This window comes from Nomascus leucogenys, chromosome 22a, assembly GCF_006542625.1.
Source record: "Nomascus leucogenys isolate Asia chromosome 22a, Asia_NLE_v1, whole genome shotgun sequence".
In the NCBI taxonomy this organism is placed as follows: domain Eukaryota; kingdom Metazoa; phylum Chordata; class Mammalia; order Primates; family Hylobatidae; genus Nomascus; species Nomascus leucogenys.
The window spans coordinates 20,973,317-20,996,858 of record NC_044402.1 but is presented as its reverse complement, the minus strand read 5'-3'; positions in this window follow the sequence as shown (position 1 = coordinate 20,996,858).

Sequence of the window (23,542 nt, the reverse complement as noted above, 5' to 3'; positions counted from 1 at the left end):
AGACTCCATCTTATTGGATTGTTGATCCTAACAGCATATCTAAGACATAATCTGTAAGATTCCTTCTCTTATTTAATACATATCTTTTAAGTAGTGCTCTGTACCCAGCACTTTTGTAGGTGCTAGAAAAGACGGAGAAAAAGCCAACTCCCCTGTTCTCACAGAGCTTCCATTTAATGTTGGAGACACATAATAAACTAATACATAGATCAATGTCAGATTCTGATAAATGCTATGAAGGAAACTAATTCAGGATAATGAGTAATGGAGTGAGGGGAAGGTGGAAGGCAATAGTTTAGGAAGTGGAGTAAGACTGTCCAGCGAGGTGACATCTTATGGAGACAAAAATGAAGTGAAGCAAATCTGTTCTGTAAATATCTGTGGGGAGAGCTTTAAGCCATGTGACTATGTGGGAGAAAGCAAATGAAAAAGTAAATGCAAAGGACATGAAGGAGACTTTTGCTTGTGAAGTTCAAAGCTTTGGCTCTTCTGTTTGCTGCCTCTGGTCACCCTACCTGCTTTGAAGCTTGGAAATATTAATGTCATTTTTGGCTTTGCATTTTCCATGTCAAAGACCTAATTTTTTTCCCTTTTATCTTTTTATAATTTGCTAAAAATAATTACAAAATCAGTACATGATTTCTGGTAAAAAGCTAAAATTATGTAACAGAAGTTCTCTCCAGGTCTAACCTACTTCATATGGTCTAAGTAATGACTTAATTTTTTTCATACGCTTTATTCTTTTCCTTTCTTTTTTTTTGCATTTATATGCATCTCTGTGCTTACAGCAATGTATCTGGGTGTTTTTGCATGTGTTTTGACTTTTTTTTCTTTTACTCTTCTGCTTCATTTTTTAACCTAAGACTATATAGATATCGTATTCTTGAAGCTATGTATATTCTAGAATTAGCAGTTATTTCTGTTCATAATGAGATACGACAAATAATTTCCACTTCTCAACCCCTATTATTTCTATCTTTTTAGTTTAAACACTGAATTCAAGTTCAAACAGGTACTAACCTGAATTATCTAATGTTACCCAGTGACAAAGAAAATTTATTCTAGGCATTTCACAATTTGATTCACCTTGATTCAGTTTTGCCTTCAGACTCTAGTTACTAACATCTATTAAACTATTTCCTTTCAGAAAATATGTTCATTTTGATGACACTTCAAATAGTGTGACTCCATGACTCCATTTCCCGTGACTTTCTCTCTCTTTTCTAATGACTGGTAAACTCTCCCTTGTATTGGTATCTTCTCCTGCGTTTCTACAATCATCTTAAAGCAGCCAGTTTCATTTTATTCTGATGCTTATAAGCTTGAGGACACCTAAAGTAATTTTACATCATTTGTTTGTTTGGCTCTCTGAACTGCCCAGGGCTTTGCAAAACAATTTTAAAATATAGTTATGGTGGTTTGCTCAGAGTACATTTTGAAGTTTCTCATAAACGGCTTTTCAGATTGTTTTGCCTAAGATGGAGAAGCAAAAATAAAGAGATCATTTTTTAACTCTCATGACATAAAAGTTTTAGATTTTTGTAGGCTGAAAGTTTCTAAAAGGTTATTTGAGCTTTTCTTTTCTTTCTAAGTTTCATGAGCAACGTGCAAAGGGCTCCTACAGTATTCACAATTATGCTTACAATTTTCTTGCCGCAACTAATTGAAGATACAAAACTTACACCCACAAGCAACCACAATGACCACAGAATGACGATGAAGTGGCCTATGGTCTGCAGTGATTCATTATATCTGAAATGTTTGCAATTAAACTTAATGGAGGGGAAATAGGCCTCTCTTTACAAGTGGTCACCTCCTTTTTTCCATTGATTTAACCACATTATTAAACACAAATAAGAATATATTTTCCCTAAAATTCACAATTTAATTCAAGTGTCTGTCAACACATATTAACTCTACTGTCTGCTGTCAGCAGTATACTAAGAAACGAAAGATACTTGTTGATTTTCGTTTTTGAAGCCAAAAAGATTTTAATTTGGAATAGGGTGGAGAAAGTCAGAATAACAATATAGCTCAGTAGAAAGGAAGCTACAATTACAACTACTACAAAAATTAAAAATAAAAAAATGAAAAATGACAAAATTACACAAAAATTAAAAATTTTATTAAAAATTTAAAAAATTAGAAAGCTATAATTATCAAAACACACTGACAAAATTAACTTTATCGAACATCATTGTAGGCACCATAAACTATAATTTTTTAGCATCTGAATTCACCTGTTGTGATCAGATAGTCCTCCCTCCTGTGCATACTTTAAAGAATAGAAGATAAAAAGAAAAAGCCAATAGACTAGAATGTGAATAAATATTAAAAAATATTAGTTAAGTGGACCCCTTTAAATTGCCTTAGAAGATTTTAGGATAATAAAGATCCTATTAAACCAGAAAATAAATGTTAATCACACTATGGTTGCCTGTGTCTCCTTTTGCCTCACTTTGGTTTGGTAGCACAACATGACATTAAAGCACCATATATTATACTGGAAGAAAATGGCAAAAGTGTCACTCTTTTTAGCCCATTGTTGTGTTCTCATGATTGCAGTTCTTCAAAGGTTATTAGAATAAGAGTCTTCTTTTATTTTTCGTATTTGAATTAACAGCATTCTGAAAGGATAACATAATATCTAATTATAAAATTATTGAGTTATCTGAGAAGGTAAAAAGTTTTCATAGTTTGAAAGCTTTTCAGTTCATCTTATTAAGATACAAAAGTAATGAAAGCTTTTCAGTTCATCTTATTAAGATACAAAAGTAATTTTCCACAGTTGAAGTCAGTTAAGGATTTTAAACACTTATTAAGTACCTCATAAGCTATATAAAATACTTTGTTTATACAATTTTAGGTTTTTAAAAATATTAAATTATATCATTATGATTTAAACATCTTAAAATTATTTCAGACACAATAGTTTATAAAGTCCAGCTTTCATATGAAACAATACAAGATTCCAGTAGGAAGCCAGTAGGAAGAATCAGGGTGGATTCTTAGATCTTCTTAGATTATATTCTTTATCCTCCCTTCTTATTTTCCTGTACCATATTTTGTTATTCTATTCTAACCTGTTTTATTAATTTACTTGTTCAATAAATGTTTACCTAACACTGATATTTTATGCTAGGCATTGCTGTAGGCACCTGGGATACTGTAAGGAACTTAGACAAAAGTTTTTGCTACTACATTTTAATGTAAACAAAGGAAATATGTACCATGATATGTCAGAAGGTAGTAAGTGTCAAGAAGAACACTAAAGAAAGGGGCTGAGCAGGGAGTACAGTGAAGGAGGTGTTGGTTTTAATTATAATTCTGGTTGTTTAAAGACATTCTTTTCCCCATGGGACCGGAGAATTGGTTAGTTCAACTGAGAGAAACCGAACATTTTTCTGTGATCAGAGGCCCACTCTTGAACAGATCCATTTCACCTTTACAAGTACACAGAAATGGATATTTATCCCACCTGGCTGTTAATTACATGTGGCTTTCCTATAATTAATTAAATGTGGCCTTGACCCTTCGCCCTTACTTTGCTTCATGTTACAATCTTTGCATGAAGCCATATCATTTTTTTTTAAAGTGGATTCTTAATCTCCCTTTGGTGCTTTTGGTGGTATTCAATTACATTTTTCAATTTTCTTGTTTTTCTACTTTCAGTGAAAGATACTTAGCACTTACATAAATTCACTATCCGAAAAATTATTTGTTTTCTTATCTATCTCCTGTAGATGACAGGCTGTCACATTTTGCGGTCGAACACATGATTTTACAAAATATGTCTTGTCTCGTAAGGTCAACATAGAGCTTCAACAGAATCAATGATCACCTAGTACAGTTGTTCTCAATCCTCGCTTCAGACTTTAAAAATGTGATGTCGGATCCCACATCAAGAACTCCATCCAACTGTTTTGAGTAGGACTTAGGTTTTGGTATTTTAAAAAATCTCACCATGTGCTTCTATTGTGTAGCCAGGGAATATGAGAAGATTAGACATTTTGCTCACTGTGGGCCAACACTGTCTTTTAGGAGCTTTTAGGAGATGTGGAATCCCAGAACTACTGAGTCAGAATCTGCATTTTCAACACAGTCCCATGTGATTTGTGTGCATATGAAAGTTTGAGAAGCACTACTCTAGACATACACTTCCATTTTGTAGATATTCATCGCTAATAAGGAGTTTAAAAGCTCATTTTCCCAAAGTGAGTGCCACTAGCTAGGAGAGAGTGAAGCGGAGAAGCCAGATGTTAGGTTTCTTGATCTTGAGCTGTCTCCCTTTGCCACATATGAACAAAAGACTGTCAGTTTTGTAAGGGACTGGAATACTGATGCAAATGGAAAAATATATATATATATGCATAGATTAATTTTTAAAAGGTACATTAATGTTAAAATATAAATTATAAAATGCATTGAAATATTATTTAATATAGCAAAAGACTGAGTAATGAATACTAATAACTTGATCCTTTTTTAAGAAACATAGAAATTTGTTTATTATAAAGATCTTATAAAAACTTTCAGAAACACTTATGTCAACTTAGTAACACATCTTCTCAAGGAGATGCCTATATTGTATTTCATTGACTTAGTTTTACTTGGTTAATCCTTTCATCACAAATTGAGCAAAAGTAAACTTTTCTTACATATTATCATAAATTCCAAGTAGAGTAGATTTGGCTTAAATGTTGTCTCATTGTTTCAGGAAGCTATTTGCTTAATGTTAAACATTTGTTAGGGCATGTAATGCAGTGTAATAGCCCTTCTCACAAAAAAAGAAAGAGAGAAGAAAGAAAGAAAGAAAGAAAGAAAGAAAGAAAGAAAGAAAGAAAGAAAGAAAGAAAGAAAGAAAGAAAAAAAAAAAGAAAGAAAGAAAGAAAAAAAAAAAAAAAAGAAAGAAAGAAAGAAAGAAAGAAAGAAAGAAAGAAAGAAAGAAAGAAAGAAAGAAAGAAAGAAAGAGAAAAGGCTGGAAGAATGTTTAGTGTAATCTGCCGCTACCTAACTTTATTTATTACCACAAACCTAGACCTCTGAGTTGGGAACAGGTGGCCTTGTTAACAACTATTGGGTCTAATAGTTTTGTGTGTGCATTTCAGTATGTACATCTTTAAAGAGGAATAAAGGCTACCTCTTACTCAGTACCACAACCAAGAAAAATAGAAAAAAATGTATTTTCGAAGAAAAGAAACATGTATGTTTTAGTCAGGTAAATCCATTTAAAATTTAAAATGAGAGTGAAAGCTTTGTGCATTATTGATGAGAATGAAAAATGATGTGGCTGAAGAAAAAAAACTATGATGATTCCTTAAAAAATTAAATGTAGAATTACCATATAATATAGATTTGTACCCCTGGCTATATAACCAAAATGACAGCAGGAACTTGGAAAAAATTTTTGTACACCCATGTTCATAGCAGCATTTTTCATAATAGCCAAATTTGGAAGCAACCATCTATCCATCAGTAGATTAATGGTTAAACAAAATGTGGTGTATTCATACAATGGAATATCATTCAATCTTAAAAAAGGAAGAAAATTTGAACACGTGCTACAACAAAGATGAACAGTGAGGTCATTATGTTAAATGGAATAAGCCAGTCACAGAAGGACAAATACTGCATGAATCCACTTATATGAGGTTCCTAGAATAGTCAAATTCGTAGAGAAATAAAGCAGAATCCTTTCTAGCAGGGGCTAGAAGTAGATGTGAATGGGAAGTTATTGTTTATCAGGTACAGAGTTTCAGTTGAAGATTATGCAAAAGTTGTTTAGATGGATCGTGGTAATTGTTGCACAACACCGTGAATATATTTAATGCCACAGAAGTGTATCCTTCAGGTAGTTAAAATGGTACATTTTTATGTATAAAATAAAGCAGTAGTTATATTATTTATCACAATTTAAAAGTATAATAAAATGTCATATGTTTGCACAGTGTTTGTGGTCTATTACATATTAGCATTTTCTTTTTTAACTTTGATCCATTGTTAAGCAATTATTTGAGCCCGTTCGTGCTGTAAATTTTTATTTTTTTCCCAAGAGCCTTGATAAATAAATGTTCTCCAAGACAGTGTCATTTGTGTCTTATTTGGGCTATTAATCATATTCATTGATTTTTAGGTGAGCTGTCCTTTTAGCAGTCACACCTATGCCAAAACAATTTCATATCAAATATGTTTTTCTGAAAGGATATCTTTCATATATATTCTTGACTATTGATTTATATGATTTTATCATAATTTATTTTCCACTCACCCTCATACTGATTTTTTTTTCTCACTCTCACAATTGGGATATGTTTTGATTGAATCTAAGCATCTTATTAAACTGTTTCTAAGTCACATGTTGCAAATCAGAACTGGTTGTGCTGAATTCAGAACAAGTATAAAATGTCCCTGAGGGGAGGAAAAAAAGGTGACTCCTTAGGAGATTATGGACACAGCTGATTACTTTAGCTAATATGTTTGAAATTCCAAACTGGATATTGAGATCCAAATTTTATTCAATATTTTTAAAATAAAATGTATATAACCAGTTTTAATATGCAAGCTGTCACTTTAAAGGCAGCTTGAAATTTTTTTCACTCCTTTCCTCAATAGCGCCCTTTGCTAAGTAGGAAAATAGGAAAAGTGGAAGAGACAATAACTAAGAAATGGAGAGAGAGAAAAAAATAGACTTGTGGGAAAAGGGGAGAGAAAAAAAGAGAGGGATTGAGCAGGTAACATTTCAATATGTAAAAATTCAATATTTAAAAGCATACATTAATGACATATAAACATCCTTGGATTACTGTGGGTGGAAGAAAGGGGGATACTTTAAACATCCCTGCTTATATATAATGGTCCACACAAATTACATTAAAAGAATATTACAGCTGTTTCAGGAAACTCAAGAGTTCAGGGTGAAATATACCATATGTCCTCCAATACCTGCACACAGCAGGGTGCGTTAAGACAGCTATTAGTCTGACTCCCTGTGGTGCTTAGGTACTGGAGGACATATGGTGCCTTTCACTCTTGACTAAGGTTTTCTTCCTTTCATGGTTTCCTGCAGCAACTTGAACGTGTTCTGAACGTTGTTCTTTAGTCTGCAAAAATTGGGTCTTCAGTTCTTCATTACAACACACATATGCCTATGTTTCTTCTTGCCTAAAGTGATTTTTCGCTATATAACACACTGTTCTTGGCAATATATACCCGTGACTAATCAATCTGGAACAAGTTAAGCATGATGACGATAAAATTGCTATGTGTGGGCTGCAAAATGGAAGAAAGTGTTGTCCCTAAATTAAAGTTGAAAATATTTTAGATAATGAGAGAGAAGAAAAACAAACAAGAAAAAATGGTCAACCAATATGCAATATAAGAATCATCTGTTCATTTCCCTGTCATGCAAACAAATACTAAATCTATACAATAAGTCCTCACTTAACATCATCAACAAGTTTTTGGAAACTGTGACTTTAAGCAAAGTGACGTATACCAAAACCAATATATCATAGGCTAACTGATAGAGAGTTAAGTTTCTACAGCATATTTATGGTCACAAAACCGTCACCAAACTTCTAAATAAAGAACCAAAACACACGTCTACTAGGAAACATTGAGATAAATATGAGCGATGCATACATTTACAAAAGATGAATAGGAACAAATAAGATAATTATTTACTTAATTTTTGGTGAATCAGTGAGTAAAGGTGGCCATAGTGGTGGTGAGTTAAATCAAAAAATAAATGTTTGCAAAGCAAATATTGTATGGAGCACCCTCTACCACTACACAGATCAAAAACAATCACAAATGGGGCAGGCTCACCATGCGCTTTTGTGTGGCATCATTTATTTTTGTGCATTTGTATGACTATTATGATTATTATGTACCTGATTAATTTATATTTTACAATGTGTATTCATTCACTTTTTTTTTTCATTTTTCAATCCGCTCACTTTAGTTCAAGGTCTCAGGGAGCCCGAGCCCATCCAGCAGCTCAGGGCACAAGGGGAGGACTGACCCTCATGGGACTCCATTAGCTTGCAGGGTGCAATCATATGCACACACTCACTCAGACTAAAACCATTTACACACACCAGTGAACCCAACGTGCCTATCTTTGGGATGTGGGAGAAAACCAGAGTACCTGGAGAAAACTCACACAGACGTCGGGAGAATTTGCAAACTCCATGCAGTGTCCTCAGCTGAGAATCTATTTTTTTTCTCACCAACTTAATAACAAAACAACTTTATTAGAAGACCATCTCATGAGTTTCTGCAGGAATGGCAACAGAAAATAATTGTAATAAATAATCAAATTCAAATGCTGTAGCAGTCATTTTTGCTTGCCTACACAGTTTGCTTGCCCTGCTTTCTTATTTACAGAACCTGATGTAGTTTATATACATATCTATAAGAAAGGCTGGCCCTATTCCAATCTCAACGATGAATCAGATTCAATCTATTTTGGTTAAGCATGAGGATGGAATGTGATACAGGTCAATTAGGTCTTAAGGTTTCTGTAGAGGGTGCTCCTGGGAAAGGTTGCTCACTCTTAAAAAGTAAGTCAATTGAAAGAATGGTGTCTTTTGTTGCACTACATTGCCATGCCTAGATATGATGCATGGAACTCTGGCAGCTATCTTGAATGCTGGATTCTAGATAGATATTAAAGCAGAGAAAAGGAAAAACAAGACAAAACAAAACACTTTGGTCCTTGCTGTCATTATTTAGGTCCTGATTAAATTAAGTATGGAACTTCCCATTTCTTGACCTATTTTTAAATCAGTGAACTAAATTGTGATTTTTTTCTCTGCAAGAGATATGCTAAGGAATATGAACATATCTTCTGACTGTATTTGTTGGGGATTGAAGTCTAATGTAAATCTCATGTAAATGCAGTGGTAGACGTTACCTAAATAGCCAGGGCTTAAAATGTCTGCATTTCACAATTATTCATGGTAGGGAATACTGTATAATTCTATTCAGTTTTTCTGGTGTGTGAGACTAGACTAATAACTTATTTGCTCATGTCTTTCACAATCAGGAGCTTTTTATAAAGAGATAAGAGATAAGTTCTACTCTGTTTAAATTGCATTTTAAGAAAGTACATTTATCAGATGTTTCACCACTTGGCCTTCAGAAATAACACAAAGCTACCATCAATCATACTTATTTCATTTTGTTTGGTCAAAAGAGGAGAAGAAAAACTAAAAAGCTTCAGCTTTCTTCCCTCACTTACTTACCCAATGATCTAATTCTAACTCATTTTCCTCTCACCAATTCCCTAAAGAAATACTGCTAAATGGAGAAAGTACAGGGAAAGCAGGAAAAGATAGAAGGGGAAAAGGTAGTGTATTATTTCATTCTCACACTGCTATAAAGAGCTACCTGAGACTGAGTAATTTATAAAGAACATAGGTTTAATTGACTCAGAGTCAACAGGCTATACAGGAAGCATGGTTAGAGAGGCCTCAGGAAACTTACGATGATGGCGGAGAGGCCAAGAGGAAGCAGGAAGCTTCTTCACATGGCAGAACAGGGGAGAAAGAGTGAATGGGGAAGTGCTACATGCTTTTAAACAACCAGATCTCAGAACTCACTGACTATCACAAGAACAGCAAGGGGAAATCTGCCCCATAAGCCAGTCATCTCTCATGAGGTCTGTGATAGTTAATACTGAGTGTCATCTTGATTGGACTGAAAGATGCAAAGTATTGTTCCTGGCTGTTTCCAGGAGGGTGTTGCCAAAGGAGATTAACATTTGAGTCAAAGGCCTGGGAGAGGCAGACCCACCCTCAATCTGGGTGGACACCATGTAATCAGCTGCCAGCATGGCTAGGATAAAGCAGGCAGAGAAACTTGGAAGGACTAGTCTGGCTTAGTCTCTGGCCTCCATCTTTTTCCCGTACTGGATGCTTCCTGGCCTCCAACATCAGACTCCAAGTTCTTCAGCTTTTGGACTCTCAGACTTATACCAGTGATTTGCCAGGGGCTCTCGGGCCTTCAGTCACGGGCTGAAGGCTGCACTATTGGCTTCCCTACTTTTGAGGTTTTGAGACTTGTACTGACTTCTGGGCTCCTCAGCTTCCAGACAGTCTATTGTGGGACTTCACCTTGTGATCATGTGAGTCAATCTCCTAAAAAACTACCCTTCATATATTCATCTACTCCATTAGTTCTGTCCCTTTAGAAAACCCTGACTAATACAAGGTTCCTCCACCAACACTGGGGATTACAATTCAACATGAGATTTGGGTGGGGACATGCAGCCAAACCATATGAGATAGCAAGAAGCAAAACTGAAGAAAGAGAAAGAAAAGTAGACCAATGAGAGGGACCAGAGAAGGCACTAAATATCTTCAGGTGGAAATAATTGTAGGGCAAGCACATACTGTGTATAACTTGCATACCTGTACTTGGTCAGGTAGGGCGAATGTCCACGTATGCCCAAAGTACTAGGCATATATTATCCCATGTGTTTTAAGGGAGAGTCTAGTGAGGAGGAACATGAGGCAGCTTGTAGCAGAAGGAACACATGACACTTGGAGGATAAAGAACAGGCTGAAGTTCTACTAACTTTTTCTCCTTGTGTGGTCTTGGCCAATTTATCTAACCTAACCTTCAATTAGTTATGAAGAATCTTTCATAAGAAGAATAATACTTAAGTCATGGTATTGCAGAAAAAGTAAATGAGATCACTCACATGAAAAGCATATTGAAATGCATTATGCATATGTTCCATAAATCCTCCAGTCTCCTGTCTCCACAGCCTTGAGGTGAAAAGCTTTTGAGACTCACCATTTCCTGAGAACTAGGGAAGTTTTCCAGCTGGGGTGCAAATACTCTCACCACGATTGGCCCAGACTATTTGCTGAAATAAAATTACAATGAAAATATCCTAAGTTTATTTAGCTATCTTAACTTTCCAAAAGAAAAATTTTTCCCTGTCTTTATTCCTAAACACCATGAAGCTTCAAAACCAAATATTATCTCCACTTTCAGAGAAAAACCCAGTCCTGAGAAATCAGACATCTTACTTAGTACAATCTACTTATTGACTGAGAAAGAATTAGCACCCTATCAGCTGATTCTCAGTCCAGAAAAAGATTAAATAAGTACTTTTCATCCGGGAAGAGAGAGTTGCATTTAGTCGTTGATATAGAAATAGATCAACATCATCTTTGCCAAATCGTCCATCCAGTAGCTGCCAAATTCCATTGCTGTTATTCACTGGAGGTGACTAGAGAAAGGTGAATGCTAGATTAGCTATAGCTCCTCCTCCTGATAGCCTTATTACGAAATGGTGTGAGGTCCTTGGGTATGCTGAGTAAGAAACAATTCCCAAATCTCAGAGGCTAAAATAATAAAGCCTTGGGAGGTCCATTTAGAGGTCGCTAAGATTTCTGGCCTTGTCCTTGTTGTCCTCACTCTGTGATCCAGAGTAACAGCAATTAAACAAAACATTGCCTGTGACCATGGCAGAGGACAAAGGGAAAGACTCCTAGAAGGTTTTGTGGCAGCAGTTAAAAACCCACTTAAGAAGTGGCTCTCCAAACTTATTAACAACAAACACCAAGAGGTTAAAAATGCAATGTGCCATGGCAGGTAAAGAGCCAGTATTTAGTACAAAGCATGAATGACTATCTCCATATTTCATCATGGAAGCAGGTGTTGGGACAATTTTCCAAAAAGGCAAATGTTTATTAGCAAGCTGACTCAAAATTTATCATGTGATCATTTATTTATTTTTATTTATTTGTTTACTGTAATCTAGTCAGTCCCAGAGTCAGGATGGGAGACACAGTAGGAGACATACTTCATAGACATGAAGTAGGGAGAACATGCCAGGAACAGCCGGGTCCAAAGGCATTAGCTTGCTGAGCTGGGTAGATTGGCTGTGTGGTATGACGCAAGTGATTTCTGTGGTAGGACCAGTGACATATTTTGAACACCCCTCATTTTATGCATAGAAGGTTATTTCTAACAAACGTTATGCTAACTAACAAAGCCTTTGTAGTAGATTTCAATAAGGATTTCTGAAAAAATAAATAGCCACTTCTGGCAGTGGATTTCTATTTAGAGCAGTCTAAAGGCAGACTAATTGCTCTTGGCTGCTAAAAACGTCACCTTAAAACTCAGTGGCATAGGACAATAAACTTGTATTTCTCATGCATCTGTGGAGTACAGCTCATCTTAACTGAGTTTCTTATCTAAACATGGGTTGGCTCTCCTGCGCATGTCTTTCCTCTCTCTCCCAGGAATAACAGGCTGCCAGGAATGTCCTTTTCTGGCTATGGCAGAAGCACAGAACTCAATTAGAGACATGTAAGTTCTCTTGAAGCCTAGGCTCAGAACTGGAGCACTGTTTCTTTAGCTTCCTTTATTGGGCCAAAGCAAATTACATTGCCAAGCTCAGATAGAGAAGTTCTCCCTAATCATGGTAGGAGGTTATTACAATGTTTCATAAGAAAGACATGGATATGAGAAGTGCAGAATAATTAGGATCATTACTGCAATCTAACACATGCCTCTAAAGAATAGATAAAAGTTAAGTCATGAACTCATACATCACATCGCTTTTCATGCTAAATAGCTTTAAGTTTCAAAATTCCCATTGCTTATAGTGAATTCTGGTATGAACAGAAGCCCACCATCTGACTTCCAGCCAAAGCCTCTGACAATTACTGCTAGAGTAAAAAATCAGTGTTCTCTGATGTCTCTAATGTGTGTTGAGCAGAATAAAAGAATTAGACCATGCTTCCAGCAACTTAAAAAAGAAAAAGGATTCAAGATAAAGAACTTAATTCTATAGCTATTTTGAATCAAGATCAAACAAAGTCCATTCTCAGAACATGGAAAATAGTGATATACATTTTGTCCCCTTCATGTATAAAAATTATACAGATGACTCACATTTCTTTGACCATACACCTGCAGTTCTTACTTTGCAGAGACCAGGTTAATAGAAGAAAAGATTGTTTCCCACTGAGATGGTAAAAGTCAGTGAGCTGGAATGTTGTTATAAAGTGAGTAAATTGCAAAAAGAATAAAAATATTCTAAAGAGAATTTAGCTGTGCTTGAGATCTGGTCAAATTGTCACCATAAAAGTGTGTTGGTGGAAAATAGGTATGGTGAATGACCTAAGGTGCTAAGTTCCCCTGAGCAGAGAGTCTCAGAATAATGTAGAATAACACATATGTTTATCTTGGTAACTGTAAGATACATCATCATTTTCTGTGAATGTTATTAAGTAACTTTAAAGTTTATTGGCTGCAGATAAAAGCTGGTATCAGGACCAAGTCCATGTTGGTTTCTACCATGCAAAGGAGATCTAACAGTGATTTTTGTACAAGAAGCATATGCCCTCTTAATTACAAAAAGCATTAAGTTACTTACAGAAGAAGTGTGAACCATATGGCCTATTAGAACCAGAAGTCAGAAGGTAATGGAAACTAGGATTTCTGTTCTTTCTAACTACATGGAGATGCCATGCAATGGGGGATTCTTTTTATAAGCTGGGAACCAGTGCAGAATTTCATCTTTTCATTTGATTCATTCAAAAGCATTATTCTAAGGAAGGCTGGAAGAGTGCAACATCCACTTTGATCATTTTTACCTAATTTATCATATCTCTGAAACAGCACTTACTAGACAGTATTATAATATCACTATTTGTTTATTCGCAGAAATCTGGGCTCTTCTAGGTCAAGGGCTTTATTTTATGCAGCTGGGTTTATCTACTTCTCGTCTTAGCCAGCTCTCACTTGAGGCTTAGTTGAATGTTTCAATGTCTCTAAGACTAGATAAAGTTTATCCCAAAGCAAACATTATATTCCCATAGGAAAAGCTGACATTTCATAAAAAGAAAAATCTTTATGAATACTATTTGCCTGCTGTATATATTGGATCCTAATAATGAAAATAATTGAATGACCAAAAAGTGTGTGCTTTTTTAGAGGATAAAAATGAACCCGGGGCTTTACTTTGAAATTAATATCTGTACTGGGGTTAATTTTTAAGACCTACTTTTCAAAACGATTTGAAAGTCATTTTAATTGCTAAATCACAAGAACTCTACATTTACTATACATTCTCAAGTGCATGATGCTGAAACAAGTTTTGTTCTAGATTTTACAATATGTATTTAGTGTAGTCCTCATGAAGATGCAGCTACAGGAAAGAAAGTGACTCTTGATTTTCATCCTGAGAATGGCGGTGGAGAGGTAAAAATGGTTGACGTCTCAGCCTTCCATTTTGCTTTGGAAAGAATGTCAGTATAGGAGATAAGGGAGAATTTTAAAACCATGTTTCACATCACATGAAAAAAATCTACTTCATTTCTTTATTAACTTCAAGGAGATATTAAAAATGCCTTCCTGTGCTTTTATCTTATATAATAGGCTTCTTGGAAAAATCAAATTTGTCCTAGTTCTGAAACATCAGAATGCCATTTTTAAATAAAGAAGAAGATTTAAATGGATATCACTAATTCTTTCAGCAAATAAAAATGAAAATCATTTAAAATAATTTTGTAAAGCTGTGAGATTAAGTAGGCTTTTTAACATCAGAAATGTGTCATGGGCCCTCTCATGTAATAATAATAATAATTTTAATATGAATTAAATGTGAAAATGGACAATGAAAAAGTATATTATGAAATCAAAAGCTCTTTGAACTAAATGTTTAATTTATTAACTATCATAAAATATGTTTAAACATTTATAAAAATTGTGTGTGTGTGTGTGTGTGTGCTATATACTGTATATACAAGCAGACAACTTTTAGTATGTATCTGCTTTTGGAGAATACTTATAATAATTTTAATATCTGTCCCCTCTCACATGTGTTAAGATTCATTGAAAGGGAAATGTGTGAGAAAGTAATACAAAGACATCATTTTGTTTACATGTGAAACTTTGTGGATTACATTTTATTGTCCTTTGCCAAATGTGACCGCTTTTAGTAATTCCATTTCACTGGTTTTGGGGTTATGAACAGACTGTCTTCCTGAAATGAATTCCCAGATTCACTGAGACCATAACTACTCATGGAAGCCTAGGGATCTCCAGGTGTACCCGTGTGTGTCACGTTTATGCACATATAAAGGAGAATGACAATTTAAAGGGCAGTATCAATCCACGGTGACTTTACATATGGTCTCCACAATTAGATAAATGAGGAAAGATGGTGAAGGGCTACAGAGGAGTACGTGTGGAAAGGGCTTTCTCAAATATAAATAAATAAAGACATTATTTAGCATTAGCATTCTTCTTTAGAATGAACAGTTTTAAGAAAAATGTCTTTGAAATTTAAGTAATTAGAAGACAAAAATAAAACCAAATAAGCACAGAATTTAAAGCATATGACACCTATATCACAATAGTATTTTGTAGGTGTTATTGTATAATACAAATATTTAAGGTGTATAAAGTCCTTCATAAAGTGGGCTGAACCCCGTGGTCCATTTCTGCTAGTATCTGCCATATTCTTCATTTTGACTAGCCCAAACTACAAGCAGATACCAAAATTAACCTCTTTATCCCACCTTCACACTTCCTGTGCTTGGAATTCTTGTGATAAACTCCTACTCATATGTCAGTCCCAGATCAAATGGACCCATTTCATGAAGCTCATCCATGCTTCTGCAAGCACTAGCGGCTCTCCTTCGCCACGCAGCACCTTATGCTTCCTCTACTACAGCTTTAGTGACAAGTCAAATAAAGATTGTTTATTCGCCTGATTCAATTGTAAGACTCCAAATGTAAAGAACATACTTCATTTATTTTTGCACTTCCAGTGCCTAACACACAGTAACGCTTTAGAAGCCTATTGAGTAAAGTGTATGTATTTGAAAATGAACTGGTCAATTTGTAATAGGTAGAAAGTGAGTATCAAATATATACTATTTTTAACAAATTTAAAGTGTGCAGGGTCAGGTAGGGTGTATCATGCTTGTAATCCCAGCATTCTGGGAGGCCAAGACGGGTGGATCACCTGAGGTCAGGAGTTGGAAACCAGCCTGGGCAACATGGTGAAACCCCGTCTCCACCAAAAAATACAAAAATTAGCCGGGCATGCTGGCACATGCCTGTAGTCCCCAGCTATTAGGGAGGCTGAGGCAGGAAAATCTCTGGAACCTGGGAGGCAGTCATTGCATGAGCTGAGATCATGCCACTGCACTCCAGCCTGGGCAACAGAGCGAGACTCTGTCTCAAAAAAAAAAGTGTGCAGAAAATTTTCAACTCTTCTATTATAATATAAAACAATATTTTTCAAAGGAAAGACATCTAGCTCTTTAAATCTGCACAAAAGTAAGGAAATCAGACTATCAAATTATGCCTCTGTAATATAATTTTAATTGACATTTGTCTTTCAAATGTAAATCCCTAGCCTCATCCAGCCTATAAGGCCCCTGAGAGCATCATCCATGACACAGAACTCTATTTCCAAAAAACCAACTCAGTAACCCACAAAAATAAACACCAAGAATACATAATTATATTGCTTTTGATAATATACACATTGACTTTATTCTCTAATAAAGTGGTCTCCCCTTATCTGCAAGTGGGGAAGGCAAACCCCAGTAGATGCCTGAAAACGAGGATAGTACCAGACTCTGTGTATAGTACGTTTTCTCCTATGCATACATACCTATGATAAAGTTTAATTCATAAATCAGGCACAGTAAGATATTAACAGCAATAACTAATAATAAAATCAAACAATTATAATAATATGCCAGCATGCCTACTCTTGCATTTTGGACACATTATTAAGTAAAATAAGAGTGACTTGAACACAAGCACTGCAATGCCACAACAGTCGACCTGAAGAATGTTGGACAAAGGGAGAATTCACGTCCCATGCAGGATGGAGTGAATGGTACAAGATTTCATCGAGCTACTCAGAACAGCATGCAATTTAAACACGAATTGTTTACTCCTGAAATTTTCCATTTAACATTTTTGGACCATTGTTCATTGTAGGTACCTGAAATTGTGGAAAGCAAAACCATGGATAAGGCAGACTACTGTATAAGATAAATTATTATATGATGTTGTGGTTCTCTTACTCTGATGCCTCAGTGTTCTCTAGCTCAGTGAATTGTCACAGTGTATTTGCTTTGTCCAAATGCCTGTTCTAGACCATTTTACTGAGAACAGTTTACCTATATTTAAAGGTTTGATTTATGCCTTCCCAAGCAAATTGTCTCTGGCCATTTCCACCTTCCAACCCAAGCTAAATTAGACACTCTCAACTCTGTCTTTACACTGGACTTAATATTCAATATACACATCACATTGAATTGTAATTGCTGTCACAAAATATGACTTACTTCCTTCAAAAAGGTCATGAATTCTTCATTTGTATATTCCCAGAGTGTAACACAGTACTCTGCACATTGTAGATTCTCAATAAATGTGGGTTTCATAAATGGATGATGTTAACTACAAGCACATATGTCAATCACATCACTGTGCTCTGGTTGATCCAGTAGCATCATAGGAGCATGTAATAAGAAAACCATGCACAAGATCAAATGTATAAATGTTGCTCTCAAATTACTTTTTGATGACTACATACCACCTGAGTCTTAAACATAAGCTGAAATATCCTGAACACTGTAGGAACTCAATATATAATTAGAAAAATAATTAAAAAGGTGATTTAACCAATTGACTATTTATTTCAACCTTGATATTTTTGAGAAAAATACATTCACATCAAAGTAAATATCATTGATGTATTTAAAATTCAAAGATCAAAAAATGTATTCAGGGTTAGGTTATTACACCCTATTTTTTTAATTATACTTTAAGTTCTAGGGTACATGTGCACAACGTGCAGGTTTGTGTGTGATGTGCCCCTTCCTGTGTCCAAGTGTTCTCATTGTTCAATTCCCACTTATGAGTGAGAACATGAGGATTACACCTTATCTTATTAAGATATAAATACCCTTGCTTGCATGGTGTGCTTATAGAAATTGGGAAGGAAGTTCACATCTACATATCAATATGTGAGTCACCGAAAGGAGTAGTTATAGGAAAATAATTTTATTTATCATAAGAGAAAAAATAGAAATTCTTTGAAGCCATATTGTTTGGTAGAAGTCTAGAACTAGGTGAATAAAATGGAATGCAGTTTTTTCTCAAATATACTTATTGTTAAAAAAAAGTAAATACAAACATTTTAAGTGTGGCTCAATAGCCAATTTATCTTTAATCAACTTGGAACATACCTCGTGACAGAAGTTAGACAATTTTTCTGTTTTATAAATAACAGAAAATCTTTGACTGAAATTAGAGCTCTCAAAGTCATGACCAGCAAATTACAGGACTTAAGGAAACATGTATTTTTGCTCTTTGTTATATCAAATAGTTTAAAAGAGTCTTGAAACTAGACAAATGGCAATACAAGCAGCAAGCAGCTACTGTCACCTACACTCTGCTTCATCTGCCCATCCCTGGCATGAATTTGGATTTGTCATTCTTTCTTTCTTCCTTCCTTCCTTCCTTCCTTCCTTTCTTTTTTTGATTGAGTCTTACTCTGTCGCCCAGGCTGCAGTGCAGTGGTGCAATCTCTGCTCAATGCAACCTCTGCCTCCCAGGTTCAAGCAATTCACCTGCCTCAGCCTCCTGAGTAGCTGGGATTACAGATGCATGCCACCATGCCCAGATAATTTTTGTATTTTTAGTAGAGACGAGATTTCACCATGTTGGCCAGGCTAGTCTTGAACTCCTGACCTTTTGATCCACCCGCCTCGGCCTCCCAAAGTTCTAGGATTACAGGCATGAGCTGCTTTCATTTTTTTAAAGTTTATCAATAATAAGCCTATTACAATTTTTCTGTTTTACCATTCTCCTCTACCAGACTACTAAGTGTTGCAATTGTGTGTGACAGAATCCTGAGTGCTCTTTTGTCTGTTGATATTCCACTTCTACTTTTATGAATTTATGTACCTATGTATGCAGATAGCTTCAGGTGGCTTTCTCAATCCAAGACTTCTGTTTCGGTCTCTGGACCTACACACCTAACTTCATACCGATGTCTCTCTTGAAAACAGTGTATGCATCTATAATATAGTATGTCTAAAACTGAGCTTTGAGTTTCTTTTCCTCAGTTCTCTCTTATCTCCAGTGTTCTTCCTATTCATAAAAGAAAATTTCATCTACCAAGGTGCTTGTGACAAAACTCTGGGAGTCACCCCATCAATCTCACTCTCCTTAAGCTTCTGTATTCAATTCATCGTATCATATGGATTCCATTTCTAAGTAGCAGGCAACTTCATTCATTTTTTAAAATTTTTTTCTATCTCTAGGTTTCTCTCCCTGCCACATTTTCTCTTCCAGGCAGTTTGTAACTACCCAAGGAGTTACCTTGCTTTCGCTCCCCCTGTCCTAGGCCAGTTTCTACATGGCAGTCAGAGTGACCCTTTGTAAATTGCAGATGAGATGAAATCACTCCCTCCTGCTTAAAAAATGTTGAAATAGCTCTCCTGGTTAGGAACAAATTAAAGCCCTTCTAGGTACTTCTGGTCTGGTTCTGCCTACCTCTTCATTGTTGACTTCCTCTATTTTCTCCCTTGAATCCAAATTTAACTCTATCAACATCACTCTCAAAGCTTAGAATGCTGTATATTCTTTCCTGCCTCAAGACCTTCCTATTTGCCTTTTTTGCTTGGAATGTCCCTTTGCAAACCTTCCCCTAGTGAACCCTGACTCATCTTCCAGGCTGTCCTTCATATCTCCCGTTATACCACATTTGTCTCTATCTAGCGTTATCACAGCTCAGAATTACATTCTGCATTTATGGGATCACTGATGCCTCTCACCACCCACATTCCCCTTTTTCTGCTAAGCCCCTTCTCTCACCAGCACAACGTGGTCAATTCCACAAACAAAACTTAGACTGCCTCTTTTTCGTTCACCATGGTATGCCAGGTGTTTGGCATAATATCTAGCAGGTAATAAACATTCAATATGGTCTTGAATAAGTGGTTAAAGACATCTGGGGAGAAAGAAATGTTTAGTGAAAAACTAGTATTTTATATCAACAAATTTTGGAAAATATTACAATAAAAATGACTTTTCCCTGTAATGTACTACATTTGCATGTATATATTCCATTTGTATGACACCTTTCATCCTAACAGGTAAGAAATTGTGGTGTGGGAAGATTCTTACTTGTCCGAGGTGGCAGGAAACTTTAAAATAAAGAACATCAACAAAATTACTACCCACAATTGTAACTATCAGTCACAAACAAAGCAGAAATCAACTTGAAAATGGGGAATATTTATTTTTAATGACAAAGCTCTAGTAAAGATATGGTCAGGTATATTAGCAGAATATAACTGAATTCTGAGGCGAGAAGGTGATGAATGGTGTATTTCCAAATGCTCTGTCATTCAGGTAGTCTCAGTCTGACCAACATGTGGCCAAATATGAAGTCCTTTATTTTGCCACGAAATGGTAAAGAAACATTTTTAAATTCTGTTATTTTAATATAAATTTTAGTAACTTAAGTAAAACCTTAACTGCATCTCAATACGTATTTTTTTCCTGTTGGTCTTAAAGTTATATGTTAAGCAAAAATGTTCTTTACATATATTTCTCATATTTCTTGTTCATGTAAATCAGATAAGATGAAATTTGACTAACATCTACCTCAAAGCCAAAAGGAATGAATCCAAAGTTTTTGAATAAATGTTATCAGAACTCAGATTATATTCAGAAAGAGAAAAATAGGCTTGTTGGCTTAATTATAGAATAATCACTTGCTGACATTTAAGTCCATCTTTAACAATTTGGTTGAAAGCACAGTTTTAAAACATATATATTATATTCTGCCTACATCTTAAGATTGGAATGAGTAAAATACTACAGCAGATATACATATTTCCAAACCAGGAGATGTTTGCTCTTTGCTGTGTTTATAAATGTTTTGTTGGCAAATATAGAACTTATCATAAACATTTCTGAATAATACAGTGGCAAGATTGTATTTGAGCTATTTATGTTAAAGTTTGCATTTTTTTCTCTGCATCTATTACAACCAGAAAGCCAACTTTTTACTGCTCCCTTGCCTCAAAATGTTCTGTAAGAAAAGCAGAAGAAACTATGTATAGACAATTTTTCTCCACATCCCCCTGTAAATACATAAACACGTTGAAGAGACTAAGTTGATGTCTCAGAATGGGAGGTAATAGAAAAAAATGCTTTCAGAAATAGTGAGAAAATTTTAAAGAGAGAAAGAGGTAACTTCCTGGTGTAAGCAGAGTATAAGATGACTGGTGGCTGGCAGCTGGGGAGATACACTCCAAGGATATAAGATTTCTGGTCACAAGGAACTTTCCACAGCCTCGGTGAAGAATGAGGCTATAGAAGAATGTACACTGCTAAGTGTAGGTAGGGAGGTTATCCCCAGAGCTGGAGCTTCCAACTTTATAAAAAATCCCCACAGTCCAAGAATGGCCCAAAGCTGCCAAACTGATGAACATGAGGAAAAATATGGAAGACTTCAGGGAAGGCATTGCTTTAGATTATGAAATTCAAAGTAAAGATAACCAAAAAATGGTTATATTTAAATTAACATGTAATAGTTAAATTTCTAAGAAAACTTAATGCTACATGTTATAGACTGAATATTTGTGTCCTCCCAAAATCCATATTCTGAAACCTACCCCCCAGTGTGATGGTATGTCAGGATGGGGTCTGTGGGAAATGAGTAGGTTCAGAGAATGGAGCTCACATAAATAGAATTACTGTCTTCATAAAAGTGGCCCCACAAATCTCCTTTGTCCCCTCCATCATGTAAAGACACAATGAGAATAGGGCCCTCTATGTACCAAAAAGTAAGCCCTCACCAGACACTGAACATACCAGGGCCTTGATCTTGGACTTCTCAGCCTCCAGAGCTGTGAGACATAAACTGTTGTTCACAAGCCACCCAGTGTATGCTGTTTTTGTTATAGGAGCCCAAATAAAGACACTACAGATATTGACTATCTAACCTCAGTGAAGTACTAATTTGATATCATTTTGCACATTATGCACAACTAATACTGTATTGGAATAGAGGATTCACATAGATGTTTAATAAGACAAAAAGCAAAAATGCTGGTAAGAAGACAAGACTAGAATTATGTATCTGCAGGATAACCTGGATAATTGATTTTTACTTACTTTATTAATAAAAGTAAACAAAGTCACCTGACCTTGAATCCATGTAGCCTATAGATAGAGGACATTACAAAATTATTGGTGAAAATTAAAATTTAATTGGCAAATGTGACCCAAATATGATCTGGATCTCTATTTTCCCTGTGTGTTGTTGTTTTTAAAAGAATTCTGGATTCTAAATGAATCGATTGATGTCTCCCTTGAGCATTTCTACACACTTTAATTTTTTAAAGATGTTTCTCCTACAGATCTTATTTGTGGACAAGAAACACAGGCACTCAATCAACATATATTGAAAGAATAAGTAAATTATGCTGATAAATTATCATTGTAAAATATTCAAACACCTTATAAATACTTAGGGGAAAATATCAAAGCTTCCCTTCATTTCTCCTAGAGGAAAGCACAGTCAAATTAGTGTTCATCTTTCTAGTCCCATCCATGCTTTTGCAGAAATATGTACACACTCTTATGTACATATTTTTATTTAAATGAGTCATGCTGTGTATTTTTTTTCTGTAATGCTGTTTAGGTTGAATTTTGTCCCCAAAAGATACGTTGAAATCCTAACCTCCAGTACCTGTGAATGTTAGCTTACTTAGAACTAGAATTGCAGATGTAATCAAGTTAACATGAGAACATTAGGGCGGGCCTTCCTCCAAAAAGACTAGTGAAGAGACTCAGGCACAGAAGTGCACAGGGTAATGCCATGTGATGATGGAGGCAGAGATTGGAGTAGCACATCTCCAAACCAGGGAATGCCAAGGATTGCTGGAACTACCAGAAGCTAAGAAGAGGCAAGGAGGAATCCCCTGTAGAGTCTTTGGAGAGGGCATGCCCTGTCCGTCTGCTGATTTTGACTTCTGGCTTTCAGAACTGTGAGGCAATAAATATATATTGCTGTAGGCCACTTAGTTGTGGTAATATGTTACTGCAGTGCTAGGAAACTAATATTCTTGATTTTTCACTAATAACACATTTTGAATATTATTTCTAGTTTCCATGAGAATGTATACAGGTCTTATCTACTTTTTGTACAATTACACTTCCAGTAACACATGTTTAACACTGTTTTTTGTTCAAAGCTAGTGAATGACAACACACACTGGGGCCTGTTGGGGGGTGAGGGGTGAGGGGAGGGAACTTAGAGGACTGGCCAATAGGTGCAGCAAACTACCATGGCACACGTATACCTATGTAACAAACCTGCACGTTCTGCACATGTATCCAGTTTTTTTTTTTTTAGAAGTAATGAAGAAAAAAAAAAGCCAGCGAATGGAAAGCAGTTTTTAAGGGTTTTTTGTGAACATATTTCATGATTTAAGGAAAGCATGCTTTGCCATTAGGGAATGTA